The sequence below is a fragment of the Falco punctatus genome (assembly GCF_963210335.1).
Source record: "Falco punctatus genome assembly, chromosome: 1".
Taxonomy (NCBI): Eukaryota; Metazoa; Chordata; class Aves; order Falconiformes; family Falconidae; genus Falco; species Falco punctatus.
In genome coordinates this window covers 15,371,295-15,385,419 of record NC_137580.1, presented here as the reverse complement: position 1 = coordinate 15,385,419, position 14,125 = coordinate 15,371,295, and positions in this window count along the sequence as shown.

Here is a 14,125-nt window from a genome sequence, read left to right as displayed (position 1 = left end):
TAGTCATTGGACAAATCCAAAACAGACATGCAGTTTAGAAAATAAAACAGATGCAAGTAAAAATGAATTGCATTAAAATAATTGTTCTGTATATGTATGGTGCTATTGTTTTACTGTGTAACGGGAACTGATCAGGAAAGAGAAGGTGCATGTATTCTCATAACGGTGTTTTAAAACTCTGTGCTTACTCTCATGCATTTCTTATTCATAGGAAGAGTCCCAGCTGAAGCTATCAAGAATAAGTCCTCCAGGATCAAGCCCTCAATTTGTGCATTAACAGAGTCCTTTAGCCTCCAGCATATTTAATCTTCCATACCTAAACATTTCCCAATGGTATCACAAATACTTTATGAAAAATAAATATTTAGAAAAGGTAATGTATGTTAATGTAGAACCTATTTAACATTGATTCTTTCTTCTCATTATAACTCATAGAATGCCATGGGCTGATTAGATCAGCCCGCATGCACGTCAACAAGGCTTGCAATCATCCAATTTATCCTCAGGGTACCAACTTCTAAAATTGTAACACTTGGGAATTATTGAATTTAAATAAAATGCTTTCAATTTTCCAGTCAGCATTCAATCCTTCATTTCAAAAGATAAAAGTAATCTGAATCCTAAAAAAAAAAAAAAATAATAATCAGAAGAGCACCAGAAGTATGATCAGAGGACTTTTTCTTCACTTGCACCAAGGACTTAAGAAGCAGCAGCCAAATCAGGCAGGAGAGCAGGGGAGGGCAGCGGCTGTGCCTTTTATCCACTGAGCTTTTTAACGGGATCACGGTACACTGCCGTAAGCTGCATCCGTAGCGCGGATGTGTGCCCAGACACATGATTGCAATCAGGTAGTTGGAATAACTTTTCTATCAGCAGCATGCAGAAGACTGGCCAAAGCAACGCTTAGGCCCCGAATTGCTGCGAGGATTTGATCTTTGCAAGGCTCCCCTTGCGAGAGAGCAGGCCTGTGCCCAGCAGGTCAGCAGGGCTGCCGCGCGCCACCCGGCCTCGGCGGCAAGAGCTGCCCCATCACTCGAGAGATGCCCGGCGCCTTGCCGTGAGACTGCTGTGCCTCCCTGGCTTGCAGCTGCTGGGTTATTATGGGCAGTCCTGGGGGCGGCTGCAGTCTGGAGGTGGCTGACCCACACCCTGTCCCTGCTGCAGCTCACGCCAGGCTGGGCGAGGCTGGAAATTGGCATCTCTCCCCCAAAACAACGATGCCTTTGGTTGCGAAGGAGAGGAAGCGAAGGGCCGTGTAATGTGGAAAACCCTCAGCCAGGGCCCTGAGGCGAAACGTCTTGGAGTCAGAGGCCTGGGTAAAAAAGCCAAAGAAGCCTTTGAGCCCAGAAAAGAATTAAATGGATTTACTGGGTCCAGAGAAAAGCCAAGCAGAAAGAAACAAGGGGAAATATATATTGTCTTGGTCTCTTCAGCTCACTGCTATTCAAGAGAGAAGAAATATGAGTTACATTGAACTGGGATAGGATATTTCTGAGTGTGTGAAAGGAAAAAAAATATATTATTTGTACTTGTTTTATGCTGTCCAATAAACCAGTCTGGGAAAGGGATAGCCATATAGATTTCTGTATATTCACGGGGAGCAGAGGAAAGGAATCCGGGGCAGTGGGCACGCTGTTTCAGCCACCCATTGCAGGCTGGTGCTGGAGGAAGAGTTCTTTCAGATTAATCTGTAAGTGGCCATTTTCTGACAGGCAGTGTTTGGGCGAAGGCTGTCTGTACAGTGGCCACGTTATTCAGGAGCCACAGGGCTGCCCAAATCTTGATTATGGCTGCAGCGTTGCACGTGCCAATATGTGCAATTTAAATAGCTTTTCTGTTTCTTTATAATCTCTGTGTTTCTTGAGTATCAATAAAATGCCTATGATCCACACCTCTTAAAAGATTCACCAATGAGTCCTTGTATGCAGGCTTTCTCTTTATTTTTATTTGTATTTAACTTCCACTTTTTTAATACTCTAAGTCTGCTTATCTGTAGGAGACACTTTAATAATCTGATGTGAATAATACTGATATCTAAGGGGGAACGGAAATTCACGATGCCTATTCTGTTATTCGAAAGGAGGTGCTGAGACTGTGCATTTCTGCTTGTATGATAATTCATTTGTTGGAAGAACAGTACAATATAGGCCTCCATTTCTGTTTAAATATCAGTTGAAGATAGAAAAAGATTAACAAAGGCAGACAGACTTGCCACTAATTTATCAGAAAGTGTCATAAACAGAGCTTTGAAAAATAGCAGAAATTGCTCTGTGGCTCTCAGTACTAGATCGCCCAGTAAAATTTCCTTCCATTCACTCCTCTGGAACCTTTTCTTCCTTTGTTTGGATTTTCCCTCCAGAATATATGTGGCTTCATCATTTCTGCTGTGCTACACCAGCCCAAATATTTTACCAGTGTAAAAAGCTGTTTGTGTGTCTTGGGATATCTCTTTCTTGCCCTTTTTGGACTGTTCCTTTTTTAAAGCATGGGCAGAGACCTGTTTTGGAAGAAATGCACGTCCACACATCTTTGTATATTCCAGACACATTTGTTTGCAGCAATTTGCTGACATGCTGCATGGTCACATACTTATTTCTTCGTTTTCAACTTTATTTAATGCATTTCTATAAGAATGAATATCTGGACCATGAACTCTCCTTTATCAAAGTATATATTTGTAGGCTGTGATATCTCTGAGTACACAGATACCTGATTAGGTAACGTGTTTGCATTCAGGCTATTTGTGTAGCTGTTGAGCAGCAAGAGCCACTGAAGCACCGTAACGGAGTGCCAAATTTGCTGAAGTCTGAGAACCATTTATGGCTTCAGATAGCAACGCTTTGCTTCCTGCTTGTGTGCAGAGCAGATAAATAAGTTATTGTGGTGTTCTCCGTCACCAGTCAAACAGAAATTATTTTGCCATTACATGGTTTTAGCAAGAGGATGTATGCATTGGGACTGCCATACTAACCTAAATGAGAATGACGGATGTGAATAACTCTTGAGTCTGATCCTCCTCTGCTTTTCCTCTAGTCTGTGTACTTAGGCCTATGAAAAATGGATATAAAATGGTTCATACCACTCTGCACATAATACACAAAGTCACATGTACGTAGCAGGGGAAATGTGTAACTCTGGAAGCATGTTTGCCTTCACCTGTGTGATTGACACATAAAAAAACACAGTTTCTTAAGAGCTTCAGTTATTTTTTTGTTGTTGCTTAAAATATTTCCTTGAATCCTAAAACAACTTAAAATTTTAAAATATCTTTTGCTTTCTTCACTGAAAATCAACAATGTAGGAAAAAAATTCAGCAATAATATTTTCTTCCATGTCATGCTCCTCATGAACTTTCCCCATTCCTACTCACTCCACCTCAAAGGAATAACTGCCTGATAAAAAAGTTGTTTCATCTTGGCTAGGAAAAGATAGAACATGCTTTTACTTAAGGAAGTGCTATTAAAAATGTGCACAGGGTAATATATAATGATTAGAAAAATATGTGGGTTTTTTTTTAATGATTGCCTGAAAAGCTGTCAGAGGACTTTTGCATCAGGCCTATCTTCCCCTGCAAGCGGTCTCTTTCTATTCTTGTTCCCTTCTTGCGTATACTCACTTCTGTGGCTCTTTCTTTTCCTCAAAAAGCAGTTTCCTACTTTTTGCTATTTCACCCTCTACCTTAATTGCCTCTACATTTACATCCAGAAAAAGAATGGGTATTTTTCTTTGATCGATTTGTGTCTGCCAGCATGGAGTCTTGCTTCTAACACTTTGCCAGTGTCGAGGTTTAACCCCAGCCGGCAACCAGGCACCGTGCAGCCGCTCACTCCTCCCCCCGGTGGGATGAGGGAGAGAATCAGAGAAGTAAAAGTGAGAAAACTCGTGGGTGGAGACAAAGACAGTTTAATAAGTAAAGCAAAAGCCAGACACTCAACAAAGCAAAGCTAGGAATTCATTCACCACTTCCTATGGGCAGGCGGGTGCTCAGCCATCTGCAGGAAAGCCGGGCTCCATCACACCTAACGGTGACTTGGGAAGACATAATGCCGTCACTCGGAACATCCCCCGCTTCCCGCTTCCTCCTTCCCCCAGCTTTACATGCTGAGCGTGATGTCATAGGGTATGGCATGTCCCTTTGGTCAGTGGGGTCAGCTGTCCTGGCTGTGTCCCCTCCCAGCTCCTTGCTCCCCACAGCCTCCTCGCCGGCGGGGTGGGGTGGGAAGCAGAGAAGCCCTTGGCTCTGTGCGAGCGCTGCTCAGTAATAACGAAACATCCCTGAGTTATCAGCGCTGTTTCCAGCACAAATCCAAAACACAGCCCATACTCGCTACTGCAAAGAAAATTAACTCCACCCCAGACAACACCAGCACGCATCCGGTCACATCATTGTTACGCCTCATCCTTGTCTCTGTTTCTCTACTTTCTGATTCTACTGCTTCTGTTACTGCTGTATCCAGATGTACCGAAATTTCAAGGTTTCGGTGGAATGTGAGGCAGGACTCACGTGTTAACCCCCACCAGGTTTTCAGCCTGGAATCTCTATGCTAATCTGCACTAGTTTAAAACTACCGGCATGCTGATGGCTTTCTTAATGACTTCAGCTCCGTGTTGATTTATTTTCTGAAGTCTGAACTCCTCGTCAATAACTAGAGGTTGGAGTTTATAGAAATGTTATAATTTGTGCAAACCTTGTATTAGCAAGGCCCTGGGGAACCTTCAAACCACCCAGCAAACCGTGTGTTTCCTCCTGTAAAATGCAATTGAACTGTAACTCTTTTCTCTTGTGCTGTCTCATTAACTTCAAAATATTGCTTCAGCCTCTGTATCTGTGTTGGCCAGGTCTCTCTACAAAATGCTATCAAAAGGCATCAGGTTTTCCAATATTTTCTGACATACTGTCAGCATAACTGAGCAAGTTACATTATTCAAACCACATGGTAAATGCTTCTCAGGTGGAAATGGCAGGCAAAGCAGCAGGTCATGTAACACCAAAACAGAATGTGAATGGTAGGGCTCCCTCCCTCAAAGGAAAAATGGCACAAGTCCTTATTTTTGCAGACGGTATACCTGGCAGACTTTTGTTTCTAAAGTACCCATACACTGATTCTGTGGCTAATATCAGGATTGATTTGTTTGCTAAAAATAGCCACCATTGAATAATAACACGACTTCAGAGAGAGCAGTACAAATGTGAGTGTTATCTTTAAGCTATTTGAACCCGTGATAACTTGAAATTAATGAGCTGCTCACTATTATACATTTTGAAGACTGTCTATAAACACCTTTTGCTTTTTGCTCCCTGTATAGACCTGTGTTTCAATTATCATCTTCCGTTGTCTTCTGTTTTACCACACAAGTATACTGTTATTTTTATCTTTTTTCCTTCCATTTAAAGCTGAATAAGCATACTGATAAACCTGTTTATAGTAAGTTCCAGTACATTCACAAGACAGTTTTAAATATGCTGTGGTACGCAGGAGTAAACCAAGGTTTCAGGCTAGTCATGGGGGACATCGGTGCTGCGATGTGATGCTGATGTGATTAGGTACCTTGCCATCTCCCACAGTCCTGAACACCTAAGTACAGTGCCAAAGTTGTGGTGCCTACAGATGTGATTTACAGAAGCCAGATCAGGATGGGTCTCATTGCTCATTTAGCCATCAGGAAATGCTGAAGAGACAGGTCATATTTAAACACCCCTGCTCTCTTCGGGTATTTTTCAGAGTACTTCTACAGGCAGGGGCTAAGCTCTGGGCCAGTGGGTGTAAGGCAGTGCCGTAGAAGAAATTGCAGTGAGTGCCTGAATACAGTGCTGTGCTGCAGCTGAGGGGTGCACCACATTGTGAGGGACATGAGCTGCAGCCCTGTGCCTTCTCCAGGGTGGTTATGCAGCTGCTGACTGGAGAAAACAGACATTTTCTGGGAACATGGGATTGAGGAGAGCTCACTTCAGGAGGCCCCCATGGCAAAGACTTCATCTAAACCAAGGAAAACAAAGCTGGAGTGAGGACTGCTGCCACGGCTAGGTCAGAGCAAGAGCAGGCAACAGTGGGACTGACAATAAGATGCCACCTCTCACACACACTCTGGCTGTCAACCTGGAGACCCATTTGCACAAGGAGACGTTGATGTCTCGGCACAGCACACCACTGGAGGCCATGGGGCTTCACACGAGTGCTAAGATGGAGATTTGTGCACCTGCTTGGCAGGTCAGGGTCAGATGCAGGCAAATTTATGTGATTGTATGAGACAAAGTAACTTTTATGTGAATTTTTGTGTTGATTTGAACATAAACTGTGACAGAAGCCATAAAATTAGTGAAATAGCATGCTTAAAGAAGTATTAATACAGCGACTATGTAAGGTAATAGGAAGCTTATAGAATTGGCATATGCTCACATTTTGTTTTTATTTTGCAGCTAAGCAGAAGCAAGATGTATTATTTCCTCTAAAGTGTGGTTAAAAGTGACAGTAAAAATGACATTGGACTGCCTAATGTTTATATTTCATTTGTTTCCAGGTATAGTATTTTCAGTCAGTTCAGCAAGCGCAAGCTGGCCTCTGAGAATTGGACATCCCCGTGTCTGATCTGAACAGTAATAAAAGTCATGTTGTATATCCCCAACCTTTGCTATACCACAATTTGCGTGCCAGTTTTGGATAAAGGTGTGCATTTAATGATTGACTTGTATATGCAGATTTGTTTTGTGCAAACAAAGGAGACAGTCAACTATACAAATAAACACATGTATGCAAATGCTCTTTGTGCAGCAAAATGCCTCTGGATTTTGTCAGCAGTTTGCAGAATATAACAAAAAGAGACAACCCTGCCTGTTGTTTGCAGCAAATGTCTCAGGAAGGCAATGTGATGACTTCCCTCATTTATTACCAGCGCAAGGCTGAGCCTGTCCCTAGAATATAAGGTCCCATCCAGAGAAAATGCACAGGGAGGAGTTTCCAGGAACTAGTTTTTTCTTTGTTGCCTGATATTCTGCCAGATGACGCATGCAGGGTGGGAAGGAATTCACAAAAGCCTGACGAGTAAGTGACGCTGATCTTCCCCACTCCCTCTACAGTCACTCAAGAGGTAGATAGCCTCTTCTTTGACCCAAGGGGGCTTCCACATCTTGCTACAAGGGAGCCTGGAGAAGTCAGGGATGACCCCTGCAGGCTCTGCCAGCAACCCTGCCTCTGGTCCCCATGGGCGGGTGGGTCAGCTGGCCAGGAGCCCAGGGCTCCAGGGACTTCCTCACTGGGCTCATCCTTTGCAGCTCCCTCCCACCTCCGTGATCCCCATCCACAAACAAAGAGGGAGCCCCAGGTAACAGCACCTGGCTGGTCTGCAGTAGTCCACAGGGCAGATGGAGGCTTTAACATTTGAGCTGGGTTTGCCATTGAAAATGTATCCATCGCACTTGAAGAAAACACGTTCTCGAAGTTGCTTGTAAGAGTCAAGAGTCATTAAAATATGTAAATGGTAAAATTGTACATGGATAATAGTCTGATTACCATTTCAGCGACAGATGTTCTAACACAGAACCAGATTTTCAAAGGAGATCCGGGTTAAATTTTCAAGTATTCAGCCCCACATCTGGAGTGTTGAATTTTCAGATGAGCTCACCTCTTGCTGAGGCACTAAGTGGGCAATTCTCTGTAAAGTCCTCAACATGTAGTTCCCATTGTGTTTTAGTCAGAATGTTTTTTTTTTGGTTGCAAAGTTAAAGGCAGCTGAACTTGTCTGAAAATCTGGCCCCGGCTGTCAGTGCTGAACACTTGTTGAAATCCAGCTTCTCACGTGTACCTGAGCCCCACAGGCACAGGGTATATCCTATGCACCTTCACCTGAGGGCGTTTTCAGGGACCTTGGCACAGGAGAGTGGATTCCCCCCCTGCCCTACTAAGGGCATCCAGCAATGGTCTGCTACACCCCATGCTATGCATCAGTCTCTCTAGGATATCAGGGGTAGTCAAAGCCACACTGAAACCAAAGGTAGGCTTCCAAACGTTGGTGCAATGCACATCAGGTGCCAGGATCTGATCTTAGCCGCAGCAGTTTAGGACTGGAACGACTATCAAAGTCATGGGAAACTAAGTGTGACTAGGAACTGGCTTTCTATATGCATGTACATATTGTCCAAAACGTGACAGAACCTCCCAGGCAACCTCCATCTGTCTCCTTACAAAGTTTCAAGTTAAAAAAGGAGCTTGTAATGACAGCTAAATTCAGGAAGAGCATCACTGTTTGACTTGTGCTCCGTGCAGCATTTGCACTTAAGGCACTTCCATTCTGATGAAGATCCTACAGAGGGAAAATAGCATTACTTAGCTGAGCTGCCCTTGAGCACCTTTGCAAAGAGAACTGTATCGCTAAATCGCACAGCATGAAGCTAAGACAACTCAAACACAGAATAAACATCATCACGGTGCTGGCTGCATTGGGGAGATGCTGCAAGGAAGGGCAGGGAGAAGCCAGGGCAAAGCTCCCCACAGCCACGGCCCCCTGGGAGGGCCCGGCACAGCCACCTGCACCATCAGCTCACACAGTAAAATTGCCACCTATATAAAAAAGAATTTATGTGCTTTTGTGCTATTAAAAATAGGCATCTTTTATCAATGTATATAAATTGCTTTAAGAGGGTGAAACATGTTCAAGTATGATGACTCATTTTCGCATTCATATCTAAGAGTATACAACTAATACCGAAAGTACCGAAGCCGTTCTTGCGCATTTGGCTTATTATGTGTTCAGATTCTAGAGTGTACGAAACACTTTCATAATCACTTACTGTCTTATTTGAGTTTCTTTATTACTGGGAGTCAAAAATTTGCCTGCTCCACTCACTCAGTGCCTTGTCTTGCACCAGCGACCTTCCCAGTTCACTCATCATAACACTAAATTGGTATTTTGGGGGCAGGCAATTCCCCTGGCCTTCAGCTGCTAAGGCTTTCTTTTTTTTTTTTTTTCTTTTCCTTTCCATTGTAATTCAAGCATCTCCCAGCAACTCATTTCTCAAACCTGTGACTTCTTTTTAACTAACATTTATTTTGAAGTGATACATCAAGGGGAAAAAAAAATGTATCTGTCGGGCACCCCCTCAGAGCTCTTTGTATTTTGTCACTACTGTCTGCCTCATTTTAAAAGTGAGGCTTCTGTGTTTTCTACAAGAAAATCAACAAGCTTCATTATGCAGGATTATGACCGTCCCTGCTCACCACTTGTGGAAGGTTTGTTAATGGCAAATTTCATTAATATTTAGCACCCAGGATTGTCTATCAAGGAGTTTCATGTTGGAAGGATTTAATATTGAAAGCCCACACTCAAAACCCTTTATTATGTTGTGATAGCAGAATAAAATGTGTTTCATAAATGTTGCCTAGAACTAGTGGCAAGATACCTGGCAGCTTGAAGAGCTGGCTAGTGTCTGATGGCTAACATCTGCATAATGTTGACAGATGCAGTAAAATGTGACGTTATTACAGGTCTTTATGACAAGCTGCTGGAGGAAGCAGTGTGAGATTTGGCTCTTCGAGTTTAAGTTGATTCTTACAGTTGGAATCAATGACAGGGAAGTAGGAGCTAATTAAGATGTGGGATGGGGAAGAGATTAGAAAATCATTCCAAAATCTTATAAAGGCAGATAATTAGTGATACAGTGTCTAATTGCCAGGATTATATACAAATATGAATGAGAATATTTTCCTCTCTTCCTAACTAAACACAAATACTTCTTGCTTTGGTAATAATTACTAGCTATCTTTTGTCATTCTTATTTTTGTATGCGAACAACTATTTCTACTAAAAGCTAAATCAAAGCAAGATGTATTTATCAGTTCTAAGTACGATGAAGTTAACAATCCCTGTTACCTGCTGTAAGGCAAGTTTCTCGCTTCGCATCCAGCTCCTGAGAAAGGTCCATCCCTGTCCTTCCCAGACCTCCTGTTTTGATTGAAAGTTTTCGTATCTTAGTGCATTTCCCAGCGTTGTGAAAGGCTGTGATGGAAGCAGGTAAATAAAAAATAAATATTTCAAGTAGCTAGACACACTCCTAAAAGAGACTGTGCATTGATTTCAGATTTCAGCCTTGGTGATCATTAATGTCTTGATGACTGTGGACTGATTTTTTACCTTAACTAGCAGCACTTTTTCCCTATAATCCTTCCTAGCCAGACTCACAGAATTAATTCAACTTTATTTAGCCATCCATTAGAAAGCCCAGACAAATGTTGCTGTTACATTTTATAATTGTTTCTGAAGATTAAACATGAAAAATATCTATAATAGATGCTTTTTCTTAAGTAGGAATCTCCATACCTCAGCTAAAATGACTCCACTGGGAGCCTGACAAGCATCGGTCACTTGCAAATCTGCTCAGCAAAGACTTAGCGTGGTTAACAAGTCCCTACAAAACATGCTGTTTGTCACTGTGGCTGCTGTCAAATTGCACAATGCTTTTACACTTTGTCCAAGCAGTTTGTGAAAAATTTGATGGTTCTGTGTCAGGCAGTATCAAGCTCATTCAAAGACAACTCCTTGGGATCGACAGTTGTCTGAGGAGGCACTGTTTGATCGGAAAGATACTTTCTTCCAAATACACATTTAGGTGGAGAGAGTTTAGCAGATGTCACAGCATAATCAATTGCTTCCCGCTGGCGGTACGTGAGACAGCCAGCAGCTCTGGTGCGGTACAGATGATGGCTGTGCTTCTGCAACCGGGGCATCTCTGTCTGGAAGCACTCAGCACCGGTGTGCAGGAGGTGATCCAATAAGGAATCACATCTTTTTCTACCTGTGAGGAGAGCACAAACTCACCACATGTACCATCTTTTTACCAGCATCTGCTTGCATTTTCCTCAAATGATGATGATGATGATGATATACTTTGCAGAGCTCTGGAAATGAGATTGATTTGCTCAGAATGCAGGGAAAAACCTGTGGTCCTGCTGTGACATGTTTCAGTCAGCTTTTGCACATCTGAAGTGTGAATTTCCACATGTGCCACCATCAGGACATGGAGGTACCACCATATGAGGAACAAGCCCCAGGGCAAAGGCAGCATCCTTGGTTCAGAGAGGAAAGACAGCCTGGCACCCACATCAGGCATCATGCCAAAGGGCTGCTGACACCGCCATTGCCATTTTTATCTTATTTCTTTTATCTGAGGACTACCACCAAGAAGCAAATAGCAGAGAGCAGTCCCACACTGGCAGAGCAGTCCCGAAATGGCAACCACTGAGGTGGATGGGACCAGAGACCTTCTCTTTCCTGGTCCCAGCTCTCCCCCAAGGTTCTGAGCTGTGTGTATGTCTTCCTCTCCTGCTCATGTTCATTAGCCATAAAACACGGATAGGGCTTATTTAGCTCTTAGTCACATTGTGAGCATGATTTTATGAGTGTGCTACACTGTTTTGAAAACTAAAGTATTCCTTGAATTGTTTTAATGCTGTGCTAGAGATCAACAGCACTGATAAACAGGGTAGCCTTGTCATTAAGTCATACATTTGACCAGCACACCACTCAGCACGCAACCTGGAGAGCTGTGAGCTCCCCTCTTGTGCGTTCCATCCCAGAGCCAGTCTTACCCGCATTTGCTGAATCATCTGCTGGAGCTGCATAATCAATGTATTTGCTCTAGATACTATTTCTAGTGAAAATAACTGCTCATGAGGCCACACCTCACACTTTGAGTGAGATAAATGGTTAACCATTTCCTTAACAAAAAGATCCACAAGAAGCTGATAAAGCCACTAAGCTAACTGAGCAGTAACTTCATTAACTCCCTACATGGCAATCAACCGGGGCATTTTACAATCTGATGAGAAACTAAGGCCACCTGAAATGCAGTGCAAGCCTTTCCAGGTGTTCCTGGGTGTTTACTGAGTAAACCTCCACCAGTAGCGTGCATGCTGTGCCAGATTTAAAGCCTTACACTCACCTGTTTCAACTAGCTCTGCAAGCACCTGCAACCTTCACCATGATGGTATGGGTCCCTCCATGCTCCACAGGCACCATGCCTTCAGAAAAAGCCTCATCCTCTCGTCCATGCAAACACGCTTTCTCATGTCACTTCTTGTCTCCTCTTTTCCCCTTCACAGCAACACAGATCAGTCATGATGTGGATGGAGTTATCATTGTCCCTCCCAGTGGAGTTGTGCAAGTCCTCGAGATCTCTCTCCCTGCACCCAAAAGGAAAATGTGGCACTTCTGCTTTTTCTCCCCTCCATGTGCTCTGCCCAGCAGCCCGCTTGCTGTAACATGGTGGGATGGAGACATGGCTGCCCAAAGGGCCTGCAAGAGCCTCCTCAAAACCTTTTCTTTCAAAACCCAAACCCAGCTGTGCTTCTGGTTTTGCTTTACTTCAGCAGCTCTCCACAAGGGTGGTTATCTTACCAGCAGCTCCTGGTGGGTGGCAGCCTGCCCCAGGGCGGTCCCCACTGCCCACACTGCCTTGCCCTGCCTCACCAGCCCACCCGCACCCCCCCTCACCCACCGCTCAGCTGAGCCTTTGGGACTGGGTGGTTCAGAGGTTTGTGGTCTTACAGCTGACCCTGGCACAATTGCTAGGCTTGTTTGCCATCTTCTCGGAAAACCATGGGCTGAGTGGACATAACAGCTTCTCTGCCACAAGAATTGTCTTTTCAACTCAGGACTGAGGCACATTGCCAGGATAACATTAAAAAGAAAAAAAAAAAAAAGGCTTGCGCTACAGAGGAAAGCTTTGAAAGTCCAGCTGAATCCCAAGATTCAAGTCTCTCCTGCAAAACCTTCAGTCTTCGCTGTGTAATCTGCTGAAGTTTGGATGATGATGAACAGCCAGTTTCAGTTTCTCAGACTACTCATCCAGAGTTCCACACAGGACCCCAAACCTATGGTGTACAACTTCTGCTGCTTAAAATACGGCATTTTTTTTTCCCCTGCAGACCTAAGAGCCTGAGAAACCACCCTGTATATATATTATAACAGTCTCAGATCTGTAGTAAGTCATCAGTAGCAAAGAGAAAATATTTGATAGCTCCATCCTGTTGAGTAATCAACATCTTGCCCTTGGACTATACAGTAACATTTGCAGCATGCCTCTGCAGAACACACTCTGCAAAGAGATCCCTGACTCCTTGTACTTGCTCTTCATACATTGCTTTCATCTTTCCTGCAGATGAAATCTGACTGAATCTTTAACACCCCAGGAGATAGGGCAGGATTTTTTTGAAGCAAATTGCAAGGTAAGGAGTTCCTTAACAGAGTAATTATAGTTTATTGTTTCAGTCAGTAAATGTTTAAAAAAGCATCCATCTCTTAAGAACATACCATAAAATGTGACATGCACACAAACTGTAAATACATAGAAATAATTGCTTGTGCTAGAAGATCCAGTCCAGGGTTGGTTTCAGTTCCTGGTATACTTGCAAACTTTCTGTCACCTATGAGCAAACCAATTAATCTTCCCTGTATCTCATTTCCCTCTCAGTGCAACGGCCAGAGGATTTCGCCTCTCCAGAGGATGAGTTCTTTAGCTCAGCAGAGCCCCAGCATACTCACCTACTGCCCCAAGGAGGACTTTAGTAGGACCAAAGTAAATAGCTCACCGTGATTTCACATATTCCCAGCCCCATGGGATTAACATGATTTTTAGAAAGAGAAAGAATTTCCAGACAACCTGTGATTTGACTGTTACCCATTTACACCAAAGAGCCCAGAAAGGGCTCAGGTTAATGTGTGACTTGGTTAGCAGCATTTCTTTTCACAGACAAGATACATCACTGTCTTCTAACACCATCACTGTCCAGAGGAGCAAAAGTGAACCTCAGACCCTGGCATTTACATGAGGGCCACAGACCACAGCTGCTCCCATAGCTCTTGCAACAAGAACAATCAGATTTGTGTTTCAGTGATTTTTTTATTCTTGCTCTATCAGTTAATACTGGTAATCATGCAGCACTGGCAGAAGCAGCCCTTGTTCACCACCCATTTTTGTTGCGTTATTATGCATCTTCCCATAATTAAAGTGCAGGGGCTCCTTCCCCCATTTCCCCACCCACTTCTAGGAAGCATCTGAAAATCTTTGTGTCTCTGCGGGGAGGTACGATACAGCCTCGTGCTTGTGCTTTTCTGCAGACATTTTCCTGCTGAG